This window comes from Taudactylus pleione, unplaced genomic scaffold, assembly GCF_031769625.1.
Source record: "Taudactylus pleione unplaced genomic scaffold, aTauple2 ptg000329l, whole genome shotgun sequence".
Lineage (NCBI taxonomy): Eukaryota > Metazoa > Chordata > Amphibia > Anura > Myobatrachidae > Taudactylus > Taudactylus pleione.
In genome coordinates this window covers 13,025,756-13,031,994 of record NW_028284730.1, presented here as the reverse complement: position 1 = coordinate 13,031,994, position 6,239 = coordinate 13,025,756, and the positions used below count along the sequence as shown (strand labels likewise).

At 42.6% G+C, this 6,239-nt stretch overlaps 1 long non-coding RNA gene across 1 annotated transcript in view; it reads left to right on the top strand.

The window, feature by feature from the left end:
• Positions 1 to 6,239, top strand: part of LOC148509380 (uncharacterized) — a 246,375-nt gene that overhangs the window by 53,041 nt on the left and 187,095 nt on the right. The window lies entirely within an intron of this gene.

The following is a 6,239-nucleotide window of genomic DNA, read 5'->3' as shown; positions in this document are numbered from 1 at the left end:
GGGAGGTATTGTGTGAGTGGCAGGGAGGGGGGTGTTAGACCGTTAATGAGGTCTTATTTCTTTGGGAAAAGTCTTTTGTCCTTTCTCACACTCCTGGCTTCTAGAGAAAAAAAGAAAACACATATAGGAGGTGTTGCGTCACTGTGCTGCTACTGTTCTCATAGGCTGGACCTAAAGAGCTGACACTCTACTACTATTATTGATACATGACATTGACCTGACACTTCTGCATTAGGTCTGCATCTGTTCTCATAGACTAGGCTTAGAGAGCTCACTCTCCTCCAGGCAGGGTACAGTAATGTGTTAGGTCATAATCTCCATGGACAGATATATTGCAGATGGTTGGTAGGTGAGTGTCAGTGTTTGCAGCGATCTCATAAACTGGACCTGGGCATTGATACAGAAACAATACAGAGAGGTGTTAGATCTCTGTTCCCATAAACTGGAAGAGGTCTACAGAACTAACAGTGTAACTGTAGAAGAATAGGTACAACAAAGTATTAGGTCATTGTCACAGTGTGGGGAGAAACATTAACCATAATACAGGGTTAATACAGACAGAATGTCAACATTTAACATTTGGACATACACATTGTTGACAATGACAGAATGTTAACATGACATTGTCAAAAATGTGAATATCGATAATAGAATGTAGGTTTTTTCATGGTGTTAAGCATGGTCACCGCGTCAATGCAAAATCACTTTGTCGACATGCCGACTGTTGACATTCACAATGCTTTTAATCTGGCAATATCCATATTATGCCAAATGTCAGCATTGTGACTGTCGACTTTTCGCTTGTTGAGCGCCCGTCCTTGTTGACATTTTGTACCGCACCCAGTAAAACCTGTGTTGGTTGGGCCAATAAAAATGAACCACATTTGGCCCAGAGGCTTACCATCTTGATATTAGGTGTATATCCAATTACTCTGTACAGCATTGACGGAAATGTGTCTGCCTCAATGAGGAGTAGTTATACTTATAATAAACTTGTAATGGTTGTATCTGTACATAGAAATGTTTTTAGAAAAATGTACCCCTGGGACTGTATATGAGCTATGGAGACCAGAAAAAAAATTCCGGAATTTTTGTCTGTCTGTTCATTCCGGCATCACGCAAAAACTTCTGGATGAATTTGGATTGCGTTTTCAATATTGTATTGCTTTGTCACCTAGAAAGAAACTGAGGTATGTATTATGTCAATGTGACATCAGGGAGAGGAGCAATAAAGGGAAAACCAGATGTTTGACACTCAGCGCGTGCAGTGTGCAGCCTCCTCAAGCCAGAAATGACTAGATCACAGGTTCTCAAACTCTGTCCTTAGGACCCCAAACAGTGCATGTTTTCAATGTCTCCAAAAAGGATCACAAGTGAAATAATTAGCTCCATCTGTGGATCCTACAAAATGTGTCAGTGAGTAATGAATACACCTGTGCACCTGCTAGGTGACCTGAAAAATGTGAACTGTGTGGGGTCCTGAGGACCGAGTTTGAGAACCACTGGACTAGATGTATATAAATATATTTTTTTGTGGACAAATATACTTTTAGGGACTGTGGAGACAAAAAATGGTTTAATCGGAATTTGTGCAGGCACAAGTCCAAAATTACCATGTGTGTGTGTGTGTGTATATATATAATACCCGAAAAGAAATAAGCCCGCAATTGGATTTACCCATATCATACATGGTACCAGCAGCGTGGCAATATTAATGCCATAATTTTATACAAAACAGAAAAACTTTTTGCTATCGGCGCGAACAATAATATACTGCAAATCTATGTGTGTGCAGCAAATAAAACCAAGGGGATTTTGTCATGATTTGATCAAAGCATATAAGCCTGCAGCCCAGCGTCAAAGGACCCCTTCTTTTTCTGCAGGTCCCTACACTAGCATATATGCCCAGCACACCATTACAGCCAGCCCCTGTTATATGTGCCCCTCTGTACATGTGTACATTTAACTGCAATGTAATGGTGTGATGGGCATATATGCTAGAGTAGGGACCTGCAGAAAAAGAAGGGTCCCCTTGTTATATGCTTTAATTAAATCATGACAAAATCCCCTTGGTTTTATTTGCTGCACACATAGATATTCTGCAGTATGTGTGTGTGTGTGTATATATATATATATTTATATATAATAGCACACCCCGAACGCAAACAGTTATGTATCTATGCATATAGAAATACATAGTTATATATGTAACTATCTCAAATGCAGAAAATCCACGGGAAAATCCAAATATATATTAAGCACTAATCAGGCAGCTTATCTTGACTCATGAAGTTGCAGTATACATGTCAATCCAATAGATTGCACACTACATATCAAATATACATCACAATATTAGATGTCACTTACTGTCTTTGTAAAATTAGTTCCATTGAAGCAAGCAAAGCTGTGGGCAATTGCTAGTTATTAATATTAGGAGTATTATGGTAAATTGGCACGGGTTGTGAAGTAATAATTCACCTCTCCTAGGGGCCTATTTATCAAATATTATTTGCAGCATATTCCCCATAAACACCTGCAAATATTAAGTATCCCCCAAATGTATGAAGGAGGGACCCTCCATTTCCGACTGCAGCTGCAGCCGTCATAGGTACTATGGGGGCTGCAAAGCTGTCCGATTTGCCAAGCGCATCCCGGAAGATATCGTTCGCCGCTGTAGCCTATGGGCTACATTTGATAAAATTTACCAGGAGGGGGTTCCTCTGGAAGCCTCTCTGGTATTGCCCGCCACACATGCATGGTCAGCGGGCCACACATACGCAGTAGCGAGCCAGGGGGCCCGATATAGTAGTGAAGTGAGCGCTAATGCTTTCGGAGCCCCTTTCCCTGCATGTTATTTTTGATACATTTGGGCAGTAAATAATTTCTTAATGCCGCGAATAGAGGTGATAAGAAATTACAATGTAGCTGTTCTAAAAACCTGATAATTGATAAATATGCCACTATTGTGTGATATGTCACTTGTCCTACTGCCTTGCAGTGAATAGTTTTGCACTGTCCCCTAATCTCAGTGTGTGTCTCCCCAGGGCACATATCACCTATCCAGTTTCAAAACAGGCCCATTGTCAACAGGAAGAGTGTGTTTGTGCACCTACAGTACATGGCCTGTACTTGTGTTAGTAAGGGATTTATAGCTGTGTCCCCATTGCTACACATGGCTCGCATCTCAGTGATGTCACAACCATCTGCGCACGCTCCGAAACAAAGTGTACACATCTATGGAGATGGAGAGTCGTACTCAAACCAAACACATCTCCACTTGTGACTGAAGGGGTGTAGTAATGGGGCGTTCATACATAGGCTAAGTTTAAATAGGGCTATGCAGAGTTGCGTGTAATTCTTAAATATGGCTGTTTTCTGACAGTTTTTTTGCGCCTAGAGTAGGGCTGGTGGACGTACGCATTGGGAAGCCATATTTTTTCGATAGGTTAAATGTAAGGAGCCAAACCTTGTGTCAAGTCTGCCCAGACTAATATGCATATCCTTCCCTGGTGCCAAGTCTAAACAAAGTTTTGCAGTGTATGTGTGTGACATCCTCTGTACCTCTCACTAGAGACGGGGGTGCTCTTAAACATTATGGAGCCTCCTTCAGATACAAGAGTAATAATAATTTTTGCATCTGAAAAAGGGTGAGGTACAAAAACATTGTGCACCTTGTTATAATGACTAGCTCAATGAGCATATAAGACTTATTTGCTGTTCCGTAGTGTGTTACCTTAACCATACTTGCCGACTTTGTAAATCTCCTCTCCAGGAGAAGCCCGGAGAGGAGACGTAGCTGGCCACTTATGGGGAGATAATTGCCTGGAATCGCAGCTCCATATGGAAGGGGCAGGGCTAAATCACACCATTTAGCCTAATTACATAGGATTAGACCCATTTTCTTGTCATCTATCCCCACCCCTCCACTCAGAGCCGCGATTCCCTGCAATTATCTCCCCATCATGCCCACTTCACTAGGAAGTGGGTGGGATGCGGAAGATATGGACACACTTCCGGGGGGAAATACGGGATCCTCCCGAATGCAGGAAAAATAGGAAAGTATGCCTTAACATAGAAAGAGTGTCAATCCACTAACGCTAAAATACTCAGTGTTTCATCTGGTAGTATAGATACTTACCTTGTTATCTTTCCTCCAATCAGGTCCCAATTACGGCGATATCTGCTTAGCTTTTGTCTCCTCGCTGTACCTTTCATGTCATCCACTGACACCCTGACCCCTCCTAGATAGCCCATCAAAGCTCCAGCCGCCACTCACTAACTTAAGTGATGCACTCCAAACCAGGCTCACAATCTGACCCATTACCTCTTGGGGTTGCTACATGGCTGAGCATCACTGGATGCAATCTTGTTGCTTCATCCACATGATATTCATCCCATCCCCTACCGTACTCCCACTCACCAAGCATACTTATTCCTAGTCTGTTCTCTCAGCACCTCTTTGCCACCTTAAACTCACCTATCTGCTCGCCTCTACCACCGTCGTCACTACCCAGGATTTTTGCGATCTGGGCCAACATTTGGCAGGACATCTTCCTACAACAGGTCTCCAGCCATCCTGCATACACTCTGATTTTAATTAAGGGGACATTTCTTTCTATATTGCACAGAATATTATTACATTAGTGGGTGTAGCTTTGAATATTGGTTTTATATACTGATATTAAGGAGTGTTTATAAATGTTTCAGTTATGCAATTAGTGCAACCAGAGAAATGTGTCTAGGGTCCAGAGTAATAAATAGATTTGCTAGGTGGTGGGGATGGGAGCAGTCTATGGGGTAAATTTACTAAGAATCGGGATTGACACGATTTTCAAAGTGATTCATCTCGGCATAACTCGCCTGAACTCGGGTGATTTTTTCACTTTTTTTTGTACCAAATTTACCAACAGGCGATTTGTTGAAAAACAAGTTTGCCGATGGTGATGTAGATCGAGATTCTTGGGTGATTTTTAAAGCAAGCTCAAGTGAGTTATATCACCCGAGATTGCAGTGATTTCTCTCAGCACCACTCTACCTAGCAAGCAGCCTGCACATATCAGTGAGATATGTGTAAGCTGCTTGTGTTGTGCCTGTCATAAACGGGTTCATTGTACCAAGAAAATGACGTGAGGTCCCCTCCCAAAATACTAACCAGCCCCGGACTTGCCAGCCAGTCCTGGTTCTTAACATTACAGGGAAAAAAATGTGTAGGGTTTCACTGTAATTTAAGAACCAGCACCAGGCAGCAGGGACAGAGCTGGTATTAAATATACGGAGAAAAAAATTGGCGTGAGGTACCCCGTATATTTAAAACCAGCCCTGGACCCTTTCTAACCTTTCCAAAAAAATGGTTTATAAAACACACAACACACCGTGAAAATAAAGCTTCAATGCATCCATAAACACACTTACACATACTCACCTGTTTCCAGATGTTCCCATCCCCTTGTCAACGTAAAGTATCCAAACAAATTACCTGTTAAAAAAGATCCAATACTCACCTTTATGTCCCACGATGTTCTCCGCAGAAATCCAATACGGGCTTCGGATACACTGTAACAACATGTTTCTGCATGCTGTTACAGTGCGCTAATGACAGCTCGTGAGAAAGAGTTGTCATTAGTCCCGGGCCGCCAGCCAATCAGCGGCGGCTAACATTAGCGGCCGCTCATTGGCTGGGACCAACGTGGAGGAGCCGCTCATTGGCTAAGTCCACGTGGGTCCCAGCCAATGAGCGGCCGCTAATGTAACCCGCCGCTGATTGGCTGACGTCCTGGCAATAATGAGAGCTCAAGCCCTGAGTTCTCATTATTGTTACTGTATCAACATGCTGATGTGTGTTGATACTGAGTATCCGGGCCCCTCTGGATTGGCCCCTCTGGATTACTGCGGAGAACTTCGTGGGACAAAAGGTGAGTATTGGAGCTTTTTTTTACAGGTACTTCCATTGGATACTGTACGTTGACAAGGGGACGTGAACATCTGGTACTAGGTGAGTATGTATGTGTGTGTATGTATGTATGTAATTTATTTTAATGGTGTGTGTTGTGTTTTATTTACACATTTCTTTACAGGTGAACTACACGTACCATTGAGCCCTTAATGCCCTGCATGCTGGTACTTGTGATTCTCCAAGTACCAGCATGCGGGGGAGGCTTGCTGGGACCTGTAGTTCCATTGTATAGACAATGTGAAATATTATAGTTTTTACACAATACACAGACACCATCAACCCGCCA